Source organism: Pleurodeles waltl, chromosome 8 (genome assembly GCF_031143425.1).
Source record: "Pleurodeles waltl isolate 20211129_DDA chromosome 8, aPleWal1.hap1.20221129, whole genome shotgun sequence".
Lineage (NCBI taxonomy): Eukaryota > Metazoa > Chordata > Amphibia > Caudata > Salamandridae > Pleurodeles > Pleurodeles waltl.
The window spans coordinates 1,384,347,392-1,384,368,261 of NC_090447.1; the positions used below are offsets into that span (position 1 = coordinate 1,384,347,392).

Sequence of the window (20,870 nt, forward strand, 5' to 3'; positions counted from 1 at the left end):
ATGGAGATTTGATCGGTGTTGATTAGCGACTTTCAATCTGTACCCTGAGATGGTAGATGTCGTGTTCACCACCAGACTCCCGTCCACAAAATCAATGCACTCTGGGACAAGTTTGTAACCTGGTGTAGTGCCTAAGACACTGACCCCTTACTGGTAAAACTGTTGGACCTTGCTCCCCCTCAACCCTTGAAAGAGAAGAGGCCTCCTCTTTTGGATCTTAAAGGGGCTTATACCTTTAAAATGGATCGTACCAAGGACCTTTGAGAAGCAAATCAACTTGCTGTGGGGTTCTTTGGAGTAAAGAAAGAGAAGGCTGTGCAGCAGAGGACCTTCTCGAGGTGAACAGTTCTTTGCATTAAGATCTCCTATGCACTGCCCAAGAAGGAGCCCCTGGAAGGTCTGAGAGCACTCCTACAAAAATCTCCAGATGCAGTCTGGGGCCTGGGGACATTCTGTGATGAGGTAGAATATCCACCAGAAGGAGTATTACCCAAAGTGAGCAACCTGTTCTGTAAGGCAGCCCACACCCTTAAATTGGGAAACAGTGTCTAACAATGGAAAATTTGCAGAGTAAGAATAACAACAGCTGTCTTGTTGAGAGCCCAGAAATGTCATCGTAGAACTCAGCCCGAAATTTAAAAATATATATTTTAATCTGTATGTATATTTTGTTTGTAAAGGGCTGGCTTGCGACCAATAGCCTCATCGTGAAAGTCGATGATCGTACTATACTGTTCTTATGTTACTTCTGTTTCACCCTCTTATATTTTTCACAGCTGAAGTCATGAGATCTGAAAACCATACTGTACCCCTGGGACTAGCGGGGAAGACGTTGGTTGATTGGCTGCTTAGAAATATATGAATTTTATGGCTCAGCGCCCACTAGTTTCAGGCCATAAATATTATCTTTGCACTGCATCTTATCAGTCTCTGCGGAATGTTCTGTTTAATTTGGCCGCCAGCGCGATTCTTAGAAACCTCGAGTTGTTTCTGGCGGCAGTGAAGTGTAGCCGACCTCGGGTCAGGCATCAGTTCTTAGCACCGCTAATTCTATTACCCAGAATTCCGTGCAATTTCCTGAGCTTCATCTGAGCACGAGATTGGTCTTTTCCGCAGAGATCTTTTAGCTGAGAAGTCCAAGGTACGTGATGTGGTTAATTTACCCTGCGCAACTGAATAATGATAAACTTGGTTAATCAGTAACACGCTTTTTGGATCTGTAAAGGAAATTCTGTGTATTAACATGATACCAGGTTTGTGTTAATGGCCGGGCTTTAAGCCTTTCCATGTTAACGCAGTGATGTCCAATGCTTGTGACATACCACAATTTAAAGCATCATAACTACTGTCAGGGTTCATTCACCTCTAATGGTTGGTGTAGAAGGCGTTAACTTTGTGCTACACCCCCAAAATGTATTTTGAGTTAGAAAGTGTGCTCCTGGAGTAAGGCTGGGTGAGGACATTCAAGGTGAAGTGATCAAGTGAAAGCCATAAGGGAAAACCTTAAGTGGGTAGGAGGTCGAGATGAAAATCAAGAAATGCATAAATAGTGATTTGGTTGCTGAACCCCAGGGTAAGAGGTCTTAGCAGTCTTTGGGGTCACCTCCATCGTTCCTGCGTACACCACAGAGAAGACTGCTACTATATCTTGGGGTCCCCTTCCACTGCTCTTCGGTGGTTCCCCACAGATCCACTACTGAGGCATTTAGAGTAATATCTGTGTTCTGCCCCTACCACATCAAGTGGTCCCATAGTCTCAGATACATGTGGTGACTTGACCTTCTGAGCCTCTCTACTGCCTTTCCTAGTCCTGCTGTTATATGAGATTACTCTGTCCCAGAGGGTAAAATGAGCGAGACAGATATGGTGAGCGTACGCAATGGCACCTTTATCCTTCACACACAGCTCTTCTACTCGCTATCTATGTTTCAGCAACAAGACGGTAGCGCTCCAACAAACCTTATGCACAAGACTAAAATTATTCATATATGGCTCAAACTAAAATCACACAGCAGCCTCTTAAGAGCAGGAGATGCTTTCAGCCTCTTAAGGAGTAGGAAAATGCTATACAAATGTACATGCAATACAAGCATGTCTTGAAAGTACTTCGAGAGGGATGTAAAAAGTTCTGCCAAATATATAAGAACTAGGATCTCAGAGCACTGTAAGTCAGACAAAATAGCACACACATTGTGAGCCTATGTAGTGAACACAGATCACCTGCAATGTACATAGTGCTGACAACAGTGCCAATTTTGTAACACTTTGACTAACACTGAAAGAGAACATTAGGACTTTTTCACAAAATTAAATCTTCTCAGTATTTCATACAATTGAATTTGTTCTTCATTTGTACCCATATTTTGGGCAATCTTAGGTTTCCATGTTAACAACCCTATAAAACCTGCCCTCTGTTATTTTCTAACCCTTCTTCAGAACCTGAGAGAATGCGGGGGCCTCTTGGGATGATTTAAGGTTCTGTGCCATATGTGAAAGGACAGCAAGGCAAAGCTTTTTCTGAAGAAGTAGTCAACAACTGCAGTGCCTTTTGTGTACATTTTCCTATGTAAGTGTAAATACTCCCTTTCCAGATTTAGGGGTATACTTTCAAGTGTTGTGGCTCTGCCACAATGCCAGGCACTCTTGAGAAATACACTCCAGGCAGGTTGTTCGTTGATTAGCTGCATTTTCTTTTCTACACTGTTATTTCTTTTCTACATTATTATTTGGATTTTAGTGCACGCTTTAACTCTTAGAAGGGTGTTGGGTTTCATTTACAACACTTTTCTGTTAATTTCTGAATTCTTTAGGTTCTCCTTCCTTGTCTTATCTCCCCCTTTCTCTGTTCAGATCTCTTTAGGTGTCAACCCATCCAATGTCCTGGTGTCTACGTTTAGCCTATCTTGATTTGCAAGCAAACTCCAGGTCTCTCTTTTTTGAGACAGGTGTGTTCAAATTAGCAAAGTGAGATTCTGCCAAAGATGCAGATAACCCAGATCCCTGCAGGACTTTCTCTTATGAGGGGATGCACGTGTGTGCGCTCAATCACACACTTATCACTACCGCCTGCATTTCACCTGTGCCAAATGGTGGTTCCATCCCCAGGAGTACCATTTTGAATCAAGGCAGTGCTGCTGATGATACCAGCATGGGCTGTCTAACTGCCTGGATGCTGTAGCAGGAAAGGTCAGTCACAGGTTGTGGTGGAAACCAGGAAGACGTATGAGTTGACAATTTCTGTGATCTTTTCATTTGTTGATTTCCCTACTGCCTGAATGTGCATAGCTGGTTTCTAGTCAAGTTGCACTTTGCAAGTACATCTATAATTCTTGGGAGGGTAGGTGATCTAAGATGGATATTTTAGTTCTGCCAACTTTGTGTTCACCCGCATCAAAAAGCTGCATCAGAATAAAGGACTGATTGCTTCAGTCCATAACAAACCTTCACGTAAAAGCAGATTGAGCATTGGCAGGACACCATATGGTGCAAAGCAGCTAGGCACCATTCTGATTCTTAGTTGAAGTTTAAGGGATGGAGAAAAAGGGGTGGTACATTTCAAAGGACCGCATGAAAGGCGGCCTGACTCGTGAGAGAGAATATACGAATTCCTGTGATGGAACCAGAGGCCTGTTTAGTCTTTATCAGTATTTGATCTCCCAGATGCCAGTCGGTACATAAGTGAAATCAGTTAATGCTACCATATGCAAAGACTCCATAAAATTCAAATGAAAACCTAGGATGCCTCTTATGCCAGATCTAGAGGTTGCGTAAAAAGGTATTTTTTAATTGTTGGAAATACCCATTTTATGCATGGTATACCCCCTGCCCCCCAGATTTTTACCTTATCTGACTGAAACAGTTTTTGTTGGCCATAGGAATGTACACACTTTGCTCCTGCTAACAAGTGGTAAAGTGCTTGTGCTCTCTTTTAAATATGGTAAAGTTGGCACACCCCTAACAGGCTCATTTTTTTGGCTGTGTCTTTGAAGTCAGCTCAGTTAAAGGGGCACCAATGCTGCCATACCCTTTAACACATCTCCTGTAGTATCCAGTGAGGTGTAAGAAGGGTCTCACATCAGCCTGGGCGTTTTGAGGATCCCAAGCCATAATGGTCTGTATCTTGAGCACAGAGTCCCATAAGCCAACAAAACAGTTTTGGTAAACAGGAGGGTGAAAGAAAAAAGTTTGGGGATGACCCTGCAGAGGGGGCCAAGTCAAACACTAGGGATTTGTAGTTAAATATGGCAGTTACAGGTATGCCAATTTACCATATTAAAAGGGGGAGCATGGGCAATTTATCTCTGGTTAGAAGGGGTAAAATGCGCAGAGTTCTACATGTAGCAAACATATAGGGCACAGCAAAAGGCAGAAAATCCGGGGTGACTCTGCAAAAATGGCAAATTTCCTACTCCCATGGTCTGTGGATGCACTGAATGATGGAATGGACTCTCTTGAAGCTCTCCTATAATGCCTACACTCCATGGTACTAGCGGGAACCAGAAGTTATTTGGCAAGGGTTATAGAACTTTGCACTACTGATATCCATGTCTGGGATGCTGATCTGTATTAACAACTCTGCTGACAAGGCCTAAATAAAAAGACAAGGGGCACAGTGACACTGGTCTATGCCATTATAGGAGCCTCTACTCTGCAAAGGGCAGTGGCAAACTGAAACCTGTTCAGTGAGTTCACACACAGGATGTAAGCAACGAAATAGCAGATAAGCTCAATCAATTCTTCACTTTCTCGTACCAGAACACATCCAAGAAAAAATGTTATAAATCCTGTCACTGAAAACTTGTTCCTTTCGGATACAGGGAGAAAAGGTTAATATTCTAGTTTTGTTAAGTCTCCAGATCTTCTGGTATGGAGTATATGCTCTGTTGCTTCCCTGGCTAAAACATCTTTAAAATCCATTTAATAAATTCCCAGTTTTTCTAAAAATCATGGTTAAGATCCGGAGGCAGGGAGTGGATGTCAAGGTTGTATGGATAGAGATGCTAATTCCATCGTCTTCATTTGTATCCATGGATTTGGTGTAGTGCACTAATTTTGATCCCTTGTCCACTGCAATTTCCAAGTCTGTCCATGACTATCTTTAAGCACCTCTGGATCGTGGTCAGTAGATTGGAAGGATGAGATTTCGGTCGTAACATCTGTCCACATGCCAACTATCTATATACTACAGGGCACCTACAACCATAGTACTTGGGGAAGGATTTAAATTGTTTTTAGGTTCATCTAACTCTTCAAAATCACCCAGTAAAATATAATCTCCTTAGGAGCCAAGGCCGTTAGGGCTTACTTAAAAAACAGATTAAAATATTTGCCAAAACCAAACCCTCCCATCACGCCGCTGAACCGGTTCCTAGGACACTTCTAAAGGAAATCAGTACTTAGCGGGCTCCCAACTGGATCAACCTGATCAACACCTCTCCATCACAAATAGCCTCAATTGCTTAAAAATGAGGTTTAGCCCGTAATAAAACAGCAAGGAGTGGATCCATCGGATTTAAATATGTACCAACTAGCCTCCAGTTTTCCATTCCTAGCCAATGTCCAAAAAACTGTGTTGAATCCAACCTCAAATGCTGCTTTGAAGAAAACAGGCTGTTTGATGAGATGCATTCAGGTTTATGGCCAGAATGCACACAGAGATAACATCACTAAAATAGTTAAAATAATTAGCAATGCTGTCTGTATCCTCGAACTGGGTAACTTGTGACTCCTTAGCCTCTTCGACTAGTCAGCTGCCTTTCACATAGCCACCCTCCTCAAACTCCCCAATGAGAGAATGGGGATGAATAGTACTGTCCTTAGGTGATTCCCTTCATACCTAGAAAATCAGAGCCAATGTATTAAAACATGGTTAACATCCTTTTCAGCTTGATGTCTATCAATCATATTTGCTCAACAAGTCTCTAGTCACTCTTCAACTTCTACATGGAATAACATACTTCACTTTCACACTGATGACTCCCAGCTCTATTTGAAAACCTCTTCTCCAGAAGCTGAAACACATGACCAATATCCTTTAGGATATTATGTCGTATAAGTTGCATCACCATCTACCACAGAACCTCATGAAAACCAAGTTCCTGCTCCTTTCTCTACCAACCTGCTTTACCTCTAGTCAAGTCTAACATAATTCCTTCTCTGTGCTGCACTGCAGACTATTGGTGTGGGGGCCACAATGGCATTGAAATTTCTATCTAAATTAAAGGGTAAATGCTCAAACACATCCATGCAATGGAAAAAGGGGCACAATTTCAATTTAAAGTTCTCAGTGATAGCTTTTTTATTGATGCTAGGTTTTAAGGTCTTAATCCTGTTGCTTTCCTTTGCTATAGGAACTTCTTGTTAGTAAGAATTACAAAACTGCACATGACCCCTTTCAAAGCTACCCTCCAAGTAGTCTCCAGGTTTGTCATGGGTGTTAAAATGTTTGACCACATTTCACAATCCTGATCTCACTGAAGTTGTTCCCCATTGAGGAGAGTAGCACATTTATGCTTGCATGCATGAGGCATAAGGATCTATTTCTGGAATTACCTAATATTGATTACTGTTAGTATTAGGGTAAGTCAAGAAAAACATTTAATTCAGTCTAATTAATTTTAAATTAATTAAGGAATAGGAGTAAATGTAGGATAAAGTGTTATGAAGTTCCTCCTCCAGTCTGTTCATGTCATGGGGCTCGCCCCAAGAAGACAGCATACCTGTTAAAGGAGTTACCACAGTGATAGCGGTACAGTAATTGGCTCCTTATAGGGTTCATTCTGTCTCTCAGATGTCAGCTAGCAGGCACCAAAATGGGAATAAGGTTGGCACTCGTTATGCCAATGCAACCCCGGCTCATCCATCATTTGATATCCCAGTACCACCTTGATGTAGCCTTAGAATCACTTTCCAGAATGGAGACAACTACTGACAAGATCCCACACATATGGTGGGAACATCAGTCTTTTTCTTGCAATTACAACATTTGTTTGAGGCTTCAGGGTATTACGTGGTGTCGTCTTGCTGCAGTCATGTACAAGTGGTATAGAACTTTCTAAACTGTTTCTCTAGATGGCATGCTATTATGGTGTTCATGGATGTCCCTCCAGGCAACAATTTCCATTGACAGAACTTCATAAGCTGTGTTTCTTAATGGGATGCTCCAATGGTGTCTGAGTGAAGCTGAAGGCTCCCTCCCCTCCTTGTATTTGATCTCCCTCTGCTGCAATGTTTCCCACCTAGTTTGATGTTCCCACTGTACATTCCCTGAAAGTACTTGTACATACCTGAAATCAAGTCCTTCATTCTCAAAGATTTTCTTGACAACTTCTCCATAGGGTTAAGTCTTGTGCAGTTGATTCTTTATTTAGAGGGCGCATTGCCCAGTACCCAACTTGTAGTCCTTGCCGTCTACCTGTGTATGCTAACTTAAATTCTGACTTGCATTGCTGAAAGAATTTGATCTGCTTTCGATGAAATAAAGCATAAAGAGTCCTACAGTCCCCCTCTCCTTAATCCTTTAGTCTAATGAAATGGGGCAATTTTGTAAATTCAATTCCTCTGGAATCAAAAAGCCAGAATTTCATTTTTCTGTCTGTTGGTTTTAAAACCCGAAACTCTTTCACAGTCTTCTAATTCAACTAGGGTATCTGTGATTGAATGGACTGGTTAGGCTCAGTTGGTGTTGCGTCGTCTGTGAGGAGACGTATCTTGTGTTCATCAGAGCCAAATGTAATACCTTTGATCCCTGTCATCCTCCTTAATTTCTCTGGCAAGGGCTCCATTACCAATGCAAAGACGAGAGAAGGGACACACGTCTATTGCTCCTTCCCACCGACTCCTATTCACTCTGGCTCTTGCTTCAGAGCTTCATATGCCTACCAATATCTACATACCCTTGCTGTAACCTAGCCCAGTGTATTTTAGAAGTATCTTAAGAAAATTCAAGTGTATGCAGTTTTTTCAACTTCCAAACTCAAGAGTGCTGCCGGCATCCTTTTTCTAGCTGTCTTTTCTGCTAAAGGTGTGACTTAATGGATGGATGTTATCCAATCCCTGCTGGCCCTTATGAAGCCATCTTGATCTGAATCTATTAATATGGCATCTATTTGCAAAGCCTTTTCACCAGAAGAGGAGTTCTATTGGCCTGTATGATGCACGTTCACTGGGGGGTTTTACCTGTGTTTTGAATTAGGTAGGTATTGGCCTCGTTTCTGGATCACGTAACGCCAACAACCGTTGAGAAGTGACTAAAAAGGCACAGCAGTGTTTTTGCAATGTGTAGGCAGAAAGTTTAGGAAAAATCTCTAATCTTTATATGAATTAATCTAAATCTTCAGATCAGCTTGAATACACAATGACTGGCTTCTCTGTAGGTAGTTCTTGATTTATTCCTCATTCTCAACCCCCTATGCATGCAAGTGCTGATCAAAATTCCCTGGAGGTGGCTTTTTTTCTCTACTTTTATTGTTGCCCAGTGTCCATCCTGCCTCTTAATCTTCCCTATGTGTGCTCTGACTCTCTCATTGCGTAACCTCTTGGCTAGGAGGATGCCCACTTTATTGCCTTTTCGTGAAATGTTAGCCCTGCCTTATTGGTTAGTATTTGGTTTAGTTGAGTAATTCTTTGTCTGTGATCTAACATCTACCCGCTCCTCTGCTGTTCTTCTTGTCCTCTGCCTCCAGGCCCTATAGCTGCTCTACTAATTTACTATCCCGGAGCTTATTGTCTCGTACCATTCTAGTGGTTATCAAACTTGCTACTCTATGAATTACCATCATAAAAGCATCCTAATTTATCATAGGGGGCGTGTCTTCTTCCAGGTCATCCTCAGTTTCAAATTGCTTACCATTTCTGCTTTGCTTGCGGGTCACTAAAAAGCGCTGTTCCCATTCTCCACTTACTTCTTCCTTGGTTGTCTCCTGCCTTGTCCCAATTGATATGTGATCATAAATAGAGATGTTTGAGATCTTGACTTTGGATATGGAACAAATGGGGCCCTGGGATGTAAATATTTAATCTATTCAGTAATATGATCTGTGGACATGTGAGTAAAACAAGAAATCTTTGTCTGCCAGATGGAGTGTGTGCCATGCTTCTTCCAGGCCACTCTCCCTGCACTTTTCCCCTGTCCCTTAGAAGCAGCTGCTGAGCTCCCGTTAATTCTTTCCGATCGAATTGTGGATCACACAATACTTTGAAATCTCCTCCCAAGATCACTTCCTTGCAGACCCCTTCCATTAGCTAACCTAAGATATTTTTCTTAGGAATCTGTCTTGTGCCAAATTAGGAGCCTACATTTTAAATTAATAGTTTGTTTAGCCCTAAGCCATATTTTTACTGTAGGATACCATCACTGAGACTCTTTGAGAATCTTAGTTCCCTCTCCCCAAATAGTGTATTTAAGTAAAATCACCACTCCTGCATTTTTGGTGGGTCCTGAAGCCCAGAACTGATGTGAGTAAGAGATATCACAATCAGTAGATTAGGGCTGGTTGACAGGGACTCATGCCTGTAAATCAGATAAGTATTAGCTAGTTATGCAATCTAAATACCTTGGTGACAATGAGTTACTACTGCTATCTTGAAATATAGCATGTGTAAATAAACTCAGAGCTGTTCCATTTAAATGGATTGATGTACAGATTCTATATATGTCTACATGAACCTGGACAAAAAAGAAACTTTCCTTAAAAGGCTATACCTCAAGGTCAATCAATCAATCAATCAAAAAAATTTGTATAGCGCGCTACTCACCCGGAGGGTCTCAAGGCGCTGGGGGAGGGGGGACCGCTACTGCTCAAACAGCCAGGTCTTGAGTTGCTTCCTGAAGGAGAGGTGGTCTTGGGTCAGACGGAGGTGGATGGGGAGGGAGTTCCAAGTCTTGGCTGCCAGGTAGGAGAAGGATCTTCCTCCCATGGTGGCTTTTCTAATGCGTGGCACGGCGGCGAGGGCGTGGCTGGTCGATCGTAGCTGGCGGGTGGGAGTGTAGAAGGTCAGGCGGTTGTTGAGGTACCTGGGGCCCAGGTCGTGGAGGGCCTTGTGTGCGTGGGTGAGGAGGCGGAACGTGATTCTCTTGCTGACGGGGAGCCAGTGCAAGTCTCTCAGGTGTCCGGAGATGTGGCTGTGTCAGGGGATGTCAAGGATGAGGCGTGCGGAGGCGTTCTGGATGCGTTGGAGTCTTTTCTGTAGTTTGACCGTGGTTCCGGTGTAGAGGGTGTTACCGTAGTCCAGTCGGCTGGTGACGAGTGCCTGGGTGACCGTCTTCCTGGTTTCGGTGGGGATCCATCGGAAGATCTTTCGGAGCATGCGTAGGATGTTGAAGCATGATGATGAGACGGCGTTGACTTGTCTGGTCATTGAGAGGGAGGAGTCCAGGATGAAGCCCAGGTTGCGTGCGTGGTCCGTTGGTTTGGGTGCGCTGCCCAGGGCAGGGGGCCACCAGGAGTCGTCCCAGGCAGAGGGTGATGATCCAAGGATGAGGACTTCCGTCTTGTCTGAGTTCAGTTTCAGGCGGCTGTTCATCATCCACTCGGCTACGTCTTTCATCCCTTCGTGAAACCCACAGTGAAGCCCTCGGAGTGTGGAAGCCATCAAGTGGTCTTGCAACTTTTATGTCAACCATGGGAGGACTATACATGGTCGACAGTGAGGAGGTAGCTTTGAAATACATCCTAGTAACCAATATTAATATTTACAGCAGGAATAAAGCACAGATTGTGCTTCACATTTTATACATTCCTCCTGATCCTGTCAGAAAAAGATTAACCCAGGCAATATTGTATCAGCATCAAGGATGTACAGTTGGCAAACCCAGATAGTGAATACATCGTAACCAAGAATCTAAACAACATACTCACTCCAGTATGTTTGCAGGTGGCAGTTTAAAGTGAAATAACCTAGTGTTCTAAGATCCGGACATGGTGGAAATACATCCAGAACCTGCAGAAGTGATAAGAAGCTCTGAGCAGCATTTTTGTAAAACTGTTTTTATTAGCATTTGTGCATATACATAGACTTCATGCATCTCTTTATTTCCATTTCTTATCCTTGCACTTATATTTTAACCTTAACTGAAGTTTAAACAACCCCCTCAACCCTCTGCCCATCTGCTTCCAAGTCCGAACTGTGTTTAAGTTAGCAGGTCGTCTTGTGCCAACAATCCACTTCATCCAGCAACCCCCTCCTGTAGAGTTCCCTGTCTCAGAGGGAGATCCGGTTATGCCCATGTGGGAGACCTCATCAGCTCCCCTTCCCCCCATGTTCCTTCCTGTCCCTCTCCCTCATTGTACAGGAAGATGCTAATTCTAAGCCTAAGAGTCCTCCCACCTCATAGTCTATTAGAGCTTGAGTCACAGTAATGCAGGCCATCAAATCTTCCCCAAACCCTTTCATCCCTCCTGGTTCTCCGCATATGTGCGTCTTCAGCGCCAGCCCATTCCAGCATATCTCTTTTTTCCAGTCTGTTAAGGTGGGGGCTTTGGTACTCAGCCACCCAATAGCAATGCGGTGTTTGGCCACCACCAGCCCCAACATGGCAAAGCGTTTACTCAGCTTCTTTTAGGGGTTATCAGGGAGGGTGCCCAAAATAATTTTTTTGACTGTACATGATATGGCCCAGCCTGACGAATGTTCAATAAGTTCTAAAACAGCAGTCCAGTATTCTTTTACAATCGGGCATTGGCAGCCCATATGTACAAAGTCAGCTAGTGCTGTCTGGCACAGGTCTGCAACTTATTTGGGTATAGAGTGTGAAGGTGTTTAGCTAAGAGGTATGCCATGTGTATCATACAGTATTGGGTAAGCTTAAATCTTGCAGCGAGGGCCACATTGCAGACCCCCGTGGGAATTTTTTGCCAGTCTTTTGGCGAGAAGGGTTCCTCGCAAACCTGTTGCCAGTTGTCCCCTAACGGAAGGGGGGCACATCGCCTGTCTGCCCTCAAGGCCCTATAAAGGTTGGATTATAAGTTTGCAGCCTCTGGCCATTAAGAGCATTGTCGCTAATGTCTGTGTTGGCTTGGGCTCCTCCGGGAACGCAAGCCAAAGCAGTCGGGCTATTGCAGAAATTTTGGCATATTGGAGAAATTGTCCGGGGCCCAGTTCAAAGGTCTCTATGGCGTCTTGCATTGTAATAAAATGTCCCGCTGGATATAAATCGTAAAAAGCATCAGACACCCTCCCTCATGCCACCTATCCCTTGCCATTATATGGCCCATCTGCTCGAAAGGCGGAGGATCCACAGGTCCAAGTCTGGGGCATATGGAGCATGTCCAATCACCCTCCGAACCATCCTCTCTTAGAGCTGACCCATTAGGCAGACTAGATGAGGAAGGGAGACGGATAGAGCTCTACCTCAACAAAACAGCTTCCAGTTTGTGTCCTTTATAGGTACCCTCCAACAACACCCTCTCCTAGCCTTGTTGGAATCTATAGCTAGCCAGTGTATAGTGTGCTTGAGGTGGGCCAGCAGGTAGTATAGTTCCAGATCTGGAACCTCCATACCTCCCCGTTCCCATTCCCTCTTTAAGGTATGTAAGCTAATTTTGCATCGTTTCCCATCCCAAAGAGGGCCAAGGAGTAGACGGTCAATCTCCCAGAACACTTGATGTGGGAATTCGTACATTGGCCCTTGCATGGCATATGGACATCAAGGCAGGATAACCATTTTTATGAGGGCAATTTTACCAATCAATGAAAGTTTCAATGAATTCCATAATGCGATTGAAGGATGTAGATTACACATTAGTGTCTCCCCGTCTGTTGGAGCAGGTACCGACTTTTCAAATACACTCCTGTGCCAAACGTGGCCATTACTCTCAAGTTATGAAAAAATAAATTTAGATCTTAGTTATAATGTCGAATTAAGGGAGATTTCCTAAAAAGAAGAAAATGTCTTTATACATAAACTTAGGTGGAATGCCCACTAACATGAAAGGTACTGTCAGTGGTCTTCTCTGGGTAAAAAGCTATTAGCAGTAGCAAGCTCCTCATAGGAGGTCCAACTAGAAAAAAAAAAAACTAGAAAAAAAAACCTCACTAATTGATTACTATAACTCTAACATCATCCAAAAGGGAGCCCATGATCTTGGTGTCCATAGGCAGAACACCTCTTTGGAAAACACACCTGTTATACTGAGGAATTAAGAAAAACAGGAACAGATCTTTACAAATTGTGAAGACTTCCCCAAAAACAAGGCCAGGAATCCATCAAATCCACTATCAAAGATCAAACTCGCAAATATTGCGTGAGACGCGGGAAAAATCGGCATTTGAGACTAAGCAATGATATAACAACTGTAAATGTGTTACTATTCAAGACAATAAGGAATTCTGGATAATCTAGATGCATCTCGAACCGTAATAAACAACATTGATGCAAATACCTGGGAGAATTATGTCACAATATTATTATGATAAAGTGATAACCAGGGTGCTTAATGAACACCGGTAAAGATCCGGATCAGTGAGGTAACTCCAAAAATTAATAAAAAGATTGTGATCATGCCTGAAGAGGAATTGCCTTAGAGCAAAAGGGGTCTACCCAATTTACCCTATGAGACCTGGATAGAATCAAACCATTATAAAAAAAAAATGGACAATTAGTAGGAAAAGATAATATCTCTAATTCATATTCAATGAGACCATGAATCTATCATTGATGATGCAATTTAATTGCTCAAAATTCAATCATTTTTTCGTTCCCAACAGCTAAGACACTTTTGTTCATTCACAAAAAATGTTCACAACAAAAGAATTCTTTACAAAAAAATTCACATGTGTTCATGGTCTCATTGAATATGAATTAGAGATATTATCTTTTCCTACTAATTGACCTTTTTTTGATAATGAAGAGGAATTGCCGTCAGCCATTAATCAAACACTCTCAATATCAAAATCAGGTATACTAAATACTGTTTCATTGTTAAGGAATACTGGTGAGCTTGGCCCAAATTGAGTTCCTACAGTAGTCTTTAAGCATGATCCTGAGTCTTGAAGTGCTCCTCTTCTAGCACTATGTAAAGGAGTTTTAAAAAAATCATCATGTAAAACTGGTGGGGCTCAATAAAACATCCCATTCATAAAAAGGGGTCAGTAAACAACCCTTGGAATTATAGAACAATAGCTGTCCTAGATACTGATGCTCAGGTATTTGCCAGAATGCTGCTGTCACTAGTTGAAGGTTGGGTAACTAAACTCAAAATCCTGCAAACCTTTCAGACCAGTTATAGAAAGGGCTGCGAAACTTTGGCCAACTTGATGGCCATTAAAGTGTTAGCTAAGAAAGCAACAACCCATAAAAAAAAACTTCTAAGTATACTTTTGTTGACTATAGTGTCGCATTCGACAAGGTCAACTGTGGAACTTTGTGGAGAAAGCTAAAGGAATGGAATATCCCGGAACATCTGGTGAATGCAATGCGACTTCAGCACACTTGCACATGGGTAAGAGTAAAGATCAGAAATAGTTTGTCAGTGTCCAAGAAAATGCCAAATGACCAGGGCCAGAAACAAGGCTGTGTATCATTGCTGCTGCTTTTTAACATATATACAGGCAATTTACTTCCAACTCTGGCAGGGGAAAACAATATTCTTCACTAAACTAGGTGGGAGACATCTTCCCCTTTTGCAGTGTTCTGGATCTGACTGCACTAGGTCTTCAGAGGCCCATAACTGTTCTTCAGAAGTATAACCAAGACAATTAATTAAAGCAAAATTTGTCAAAAACAAAGATTCTGAAATTTGGATACACTAGGATCAAGTATGAATGAAAGATTGAAGATCAAATTATATCTACCACCGATACCTATCTCTATCTGGGAGTATGGTTAGACACCAATCTAAAATTAAAAAATCAACGTAGAGCGATGCATGCCTGTTAGAAATGGGGTCTCTAGTTGGCAGAGGTATACACCTTTGTCCAAGTAGGGTCCACAATGCTAGTCCGGGTAAGTCAAAACACAATCCAAACTATCCTGTGTCCACCCTCTGGTAGCTGGGCACTGAGCAGTCAGGCTTAACTTAGAAGGCAATGTGTATAGTATTTGTGCAATAAATCATACAGTAGCACCGTGAAAACATCACAAACATAAACCACACAGGTTTAGAAAAATAGATATTTATCTGAATAGAATAAGGTAAAAATTACAAAGATCCAATAAGAACAAGTTGAAATATCACTTTTAAAAGGTTTAAAAGAGTCTCATTCCTTAGAAATAAACAGTTGTCTCTTTGTTACACACAGTACCTGGTATGCGTCAAAAATAATGATGCACAGAGACCTCAGAAAAGAAGATGCATGGAAGAGAGACGTCATTTCTTTCCATGCTGCAAGGGGTTGCATCATTTTTCGGCACGCAGTCCTGGTTCCTGACTGCGATATGGGGATATTTTAATGCTTAAGTACGATGCAGTGAAAATCCAGGATGCGCTGGAAGAAGGTACAGGTGCTACGTCGATCCAGTAGGCAATGTATTGAATTTTCCATCGCAAGGTAGGCACTGCTTCGAATTTCCAGTAAGGAAGTTGGGGCTATGTCGTTCCGTTCAGCTGTGCGGCGATTTCTCGGTTGCAATGCAGGCTTTGCATCAATTTCGGCAGGTGTTGCATCGATTTGTCGATGCACAAGGAATTTCTTAAAAAGGTGAAGTCTTTGTTGACCCTGAGACTTCAGAAACAGGAGGCAAGCTCAATCCAAGCCCTTGGAGAGCACTTTAGGGGAAAGCAGAGTCCTTCCAGCAAAGTCAGAGGCCAGCGGGGCAGCAGGACAACAGCAGGGCAGCAGTCCTTCTCAGCAAAGCAGTCCAAATGAGTCCTTTGGGCAGCCAGGTAGCTCCTCTGACAAAGTTCAGGTGTAGATCCAGAAGTGTCTGAGTTGGTGGTGTCAGAGACCCAGTTTGTATACCCAAAAATGCCTTTGAAGTGGAGGAGACTTCAAAGAATGGTTTTGAAGTGCACAAGTTCCCCTTTCAGCACAGTCCTGTCTATCAGGTTCCCAGTGTGGGGTTATCAGTCCATTGTGTGAGGGCAGGCCACTGGCCTTTGAAACGTAAGTGTCAGGCCCTCCACCCTTGCAACCCAGGAAGACTCATTCAGTATGCAGATGTGACTGAGTGTTCTGTGGGTGTGGGTGAAATGCTCAAGGGAGCTGTCAACCCGCACAGACCAGACGTTGATTGGGGACAGGATGTACGTCACAGATGGTTGTAAGTGCAGAGAAATGCTCACTTTCTAAAATTTGCATTTCTAAAATAGTTATATTTAATCCGACCTCATCAATAAGCAGGATTTCCTATTACCATTCTGGCCATACTAAATATGACCTGGTTACCCCTTTCAGATGAGAATCTACCACTCAAAAAGCACATGAGGGCAGTCATAATGTGAGTCTATGAAAGGAGCAGATCTCACAGTAGTGGTAAACGAATTTAGGAGTTTTTCACTACCAGGACATATAAAACACATGTCCTACCTTTTACCTACATGACACCCTGCCCTATGGGTTACCTAGGGCCTACCTTAGGGGTGACGTATATAGAAAAAGGTGAGTTTAAGGCTTTGCAAGTACTTTTAAATGCCAAGTCAAAGTGGCAGTGAAACTGCACTTGCCTTGCAATGGCAGGCCTGAGACATGGTTAAGGGGCTACTTATGCGGGAGGCACAATCAGTGCTGCAGGCCCACTAGTGGAATTTAATTTATAGGTCCTGGGCATATGTAGTGCACTTCACTAGAGGCTTATAAGTATATCAGATAGCTCAGTTGGGGATGAACCAATGTTACCATGTTTAAGGAAGAGAGCATATGCATGTTAGCAGTGGTAAAGTGTGCAGAGTCCTAAAACCTGCAAAAGCAGTGTCAGAAAAGTGGAGGGAGGCAGGCAAAAAGTTGGGGGGATGACCACCGTAAGGCTGTCCGGTCTAACAGTGCCCATGCGTGCTACTTTCAAAATCATCTGCGGAAAATAAATGGAAGACTAGTTAGCCCCAATAGGATCTGTGTATTAAAAGTCTTCAGAGCAAATGTAATGCCAGAAATACTGTACGAATCTCCCAGTCTGTGGTTCTAGGTTACATGATGACCTTCTGAAACTGTAGTTTGGTACAATCAGGTTCATGTTTGGATTACCAAGGAGTTCACCAGTGAGGCAGCTGAGAATGGAGTTTAGCATGGTCAATTTACCAAATATAGTAGGCCTACAATTCATCCAATATTGTTTTAGACTAAGGAAGGCACCCAGGGATTCCTTAAAAAATTAGATTGGGAAAGAGTTGGAAGAGAATTTTAGAAGTCATACTGATAATAGCATTCCCAACCTTGACAACATTCTAAGAGAACTCCACCTAAAGGAATGCTGGGACAACAATATTGAATATTTTCATTTCAAAACAATAGTAAAGTTGGTGGCAAAGGAGTACTAATTTGAGAAGAATATCGAGACCCTGGGCAAATTGCCCAGAATGCAGTCCCTCATATCAATTTACACCTTGCCTTTTACCCAAACCTACTTCACTCTAAACATGAGATGTCATGAAAGCCAAATACATTAGGCTGTGGTTTCTGCTGTCCACAATTAGAACTTCAGTATCCTGGAAAATCAATGTCTCATGCAAATCTTGAAGAGTGTGTAGATATCGCCTTAGTCCCTTGCAGATGTTATTTGTATCTGACCACACATACTGCCTCTAGGAGGAATGCTTCTACGTTAATGCTCCTATCCACTTGGTGTGAGAATAATTAAGGAAGCAATGGATGTTTGTATTCAGGACACTGATCAACAGTTAATATGTCGACTACTAAAATATCTGAACCTAGCAATAATAGAGCTACAGAAAATGAATTTGGTGCTACGCATCCCTCATGTTCGTGATTTCCTCTGAATAATTTTTACCGCTGCTTAGTTTGATTGAGACTCTGCATTACTGTGTCTTTTACTTTTGTGTGACCTTTTTTTAATTGACCCCTTTTAATCTTTTTAAGGGGATGCTGGGGGTTATTTGGAACATTTTAATGTACATTATTTTTTTCTCTGTGTTTGTTTTAACACCGGGGCCTGTGTTTAGAGGCATTCCGGTTGTTTTAATTTCTTCGGGCTGCCATTATTGGGCCACTTCCGGCAGCCATTTTGGTGGCCGCTCTGGTTTTTGGATCCTTGGAGCCAAGCCGGGCATCCCGCATGGTTTATTTAAACGCGGCCGGCCAGTGGCCGCGCAGCAGGCGCGCGCAACGGGCACGCCAAAGGCAAGCCCGTCTGCGCCCGTCTGCACCCTTACGTGCCCGGAGCCCAGGGATGCTGCCCCTTATAGGCTAACGTATTCCTCTTCACAATTGCAGATGCTCAGAGGCACTCAAATGTGCCCTACATCTGTAAACACCCTTTATCCTTATGCCCGCTCCTCCTGTCCTAGCTGCTCCTGGACGTCCACTGCCGTCCCATTCGCCAATATCCCCACCCACCAATCGGGAAAAATGCTGTTGCTTAATTGCCGCTCCCTACCGGCACACTCTTTACATATTTACACTCTCCTAGATGATCTTTCGACCGAACGCCCTGTTTCTGACGGCAACTTGGCTAAATGAAGAATCTTCGGTTGACATCCGCAAATCTTTACCTTCCATCTATTCTATAGCACACAAAGATAGATTAATGGCGGCATAGCCATTATCTACAAAAATACTATCAAGTGTGTGACATCGCCACTCGATATCCCAGATTGTGAGAGTATGACTTTCTCTCTATATCTGTCATCCACCTTCACTTTCTCTGGGATACTTCTCTATCGGCCTCCAGGTCCTTATGCTAGCTTCTTAGAAGCTATACCTGATGTTGCAGCTAGCCTTATTAGAAAGACTCCTAATTTAACCATCCTTGTGGATTTTATTATTCACCTTGACAACTTAAACTGCCCTTTGGCAAAATCGCTATTAGCTTCTCTCACTGCCCTAGATCTAGTTCAATATGCCACCGGTCCTACTCATTTCAAGGGCCATACTTTAGATCTTATATTCAGCAACATTCTTGATCTCTCCATCTCATCTCCTCTGCCCTTACTCTGGACAGATCATTTTCTTTTATCCTTCTCTTTTCCCTATGATGCCCCTAGGGATCCGCAACCCAGGTTTACGACTTATGGGCGTAGCTGGTCGAAGTTGGTCCCCAGTGTATGGCACAATGCACTTTGTGCCTCTTCCACGATTAACGACTACTACTCCCTGAATGCCGTAGACTTATTTGATAGTTGGATTTCTACCTCTTTGAACTCTGTTCTACCTATTAAATCAAGAATAAATAGACACTCCTATAAGTCACAACCCATGGTTTTCTCCTTCTTTACTTGAATTGAGAAAGAACTGTAAAAAGTTGGAGAGAATCTGGAGGAAAAATTATAGCCCCTCTGCCAAAGATGCTTATAGGCAAGTCATTAGACTTTATCATCAAAATATCAAAGCAGCTCAAACTTCCTACTATACCAATAAAATAGAAAATTCTTCCAACTCCCAGAATTAAATTTTTCAGATTTTCAAAGAGCTTACTATAACACCTACACCCCCCTCTTTGATAGAAGCTGCCACGGAACACAGTAACTTCTTAGCAGCTCATTTTCAGGATAAGATTACGAAGATATATTCTGGTTTTCTATCTTCCCCTCCTCAGGAGTTTTTAGAAGATTAAGCCACTGATCCCCCCCACCCAAAGGGACTTCGTTAACTACCTTCTCACCTCCTACCGATGATTCTACACTCAAACTACTCTCTAGCATTAAATCTGGCTCCCCTCTGGATTCTGCTCCCCCTTCTATTCTTTTGAAGGCTGCAGACATTATTGTCGCACCACTTACTAAAATACTTAATAACTCCCTATCTTCAGGCACCATTTCTCAGTCTCTCAAGCATGCCATTATTAAACCCCTCCTGAAAAAAAAAAAACTTGATCCCTCTTCTCTGGAAAACTTTAGACCTATTGCTCTCCTTCCCATTTTAGCCAAGATCTTGGAGAAACATGTAAACCTGGAACTGACCAGCTACCTTGAGAACCACGAGCTCTTACATCCCTCCCAAATGGTCTTCAGAGCTCAACATAGTACTGAGTCGGCTCTCCTCACAGTGACTGAGTCTGCCCGTCAACTCTTATATCAAGGGGGTCGTTCGGCTATCATCCTACTGGATCTCAGTGCAGCATTTGATTCCGTAGATCACACTCTTCTTTGCGACAGACTCTCCAAGATAGGGATAGGAGGTACGGCTTTTTCTTGGCTCTCCTCCTTCCTTACAGGAAGCTGCTTCCAAGTTGTTGATCGCTCTTTTCTTTCTGACATTTTCCCTCTGACCTGTGGAGTCCCTCAGGGCTCTTCCCTGAGCCCAACTCTTTTTAATATCTATTTATCATCTTTGGCCAAAGTGGTTACTCCTCACAATCTCTCAATGGTTACCTATGCCGATGATACCAGCTAGTGGTATCCCTCTCTAGCACTGGAGACTCTTCCTCCACTAATCTCTCCTGTTGTAGGAAGGATATTGGTAACTGGATGATCCAATCTAAACTTAAATTCAACAATAGTAAATCAGAAGTACTGATTGAGGGCAACGGTCCTCCTGCTTTTCCCCTGGCACTGTACTTGGAGGCTTTTACTAGTCTGCCTCCTCCAAAGGCGCAGGTTAAAAGCCTCGGTTTCTGGCTTGACCCACGTCTGACTATGGAACTTCAGGCTAAAAAAACTCTCCTCTATCTGCTTCGGTCTCATTGGAGCCCTTAGGAAGATTTTTAATCTCCTATCTTTTACGGCTAGAAGAATCCTTATCCAAACTTTGATTCTTTCCCGCCTTGACTATGGGAACTTTCTGTATCTCAGCTCTCCTGAGTACGTGATAAAGAAGCT

General features: G+C 42.9%; 1 long non-coding RNA gene across 1 annotated transcript in view; it reads left to right on the top strand.

The window, feature by feature from the left end:
• The first annotated feature begins 1,116 nt into the window (after positions 1-1,116).
• The window catches only part of LOC138249234 (uncharacterized), a 43,967-nt gene continuing 24,213 nt past the window's right edge, over positions 1,117-20,870 (top strand). The window contains exon 1 of the long non-coding RNA XR_011194799.1: positions 1,117-1,141. This is a non-coding gene — a long non-coding RNA (uncharacterized lncRNA). The remainder of the gene's footprint in view (positions 1,142-20,870) is intronic.